The following is a 329-nucleotide window of genomic DNA, read 5'->3' as shown; positions in this document are numbered from 1 at the left end:
ATCTCTGCATTTCACTTCAATTTGGATGACAGGTGACACAGAAAAAAATTAAGCTTCTGAATGCATATCTGAGCAGGAGGAAAAAAAAAGCCACAGATTATTCACATTAGTTATCCAAAGTGAGTATGAAATCTTTTACATGCATGCAAAAAGTGTAAAATGGGAAGTGGAAACTGACACTCACATTGAACACCATGTGGAGCTGGAGGAACACAGCAGGCCAGGCAGCATCAGAGGAGCAAGAAAGTTGACGTTTCGGGTCAGGACCCTTCTTCAGAAAAAGGGTCCCGACCTGAAACGTCAACTTTCCTGCTCCTCTGATGCTGCCT

This window comes from Rhincodon typus, chromosome 21, assembly GCF_021869965.1.
Source record: "Rhincodon typus isolate 14 chromosome 21, sRhiTyp1.1, whole genome shotgun sequence".
NCBI classification, from domain to species: Eukaryota; Metazoa; Chordata; class Chondrichthyes; order Orectolobiformes; family Rhincodontidae; genus Rhincodon; species Rhincodon typus.
Note: the sequence above shows the minus strand (reverse complement) of the source record.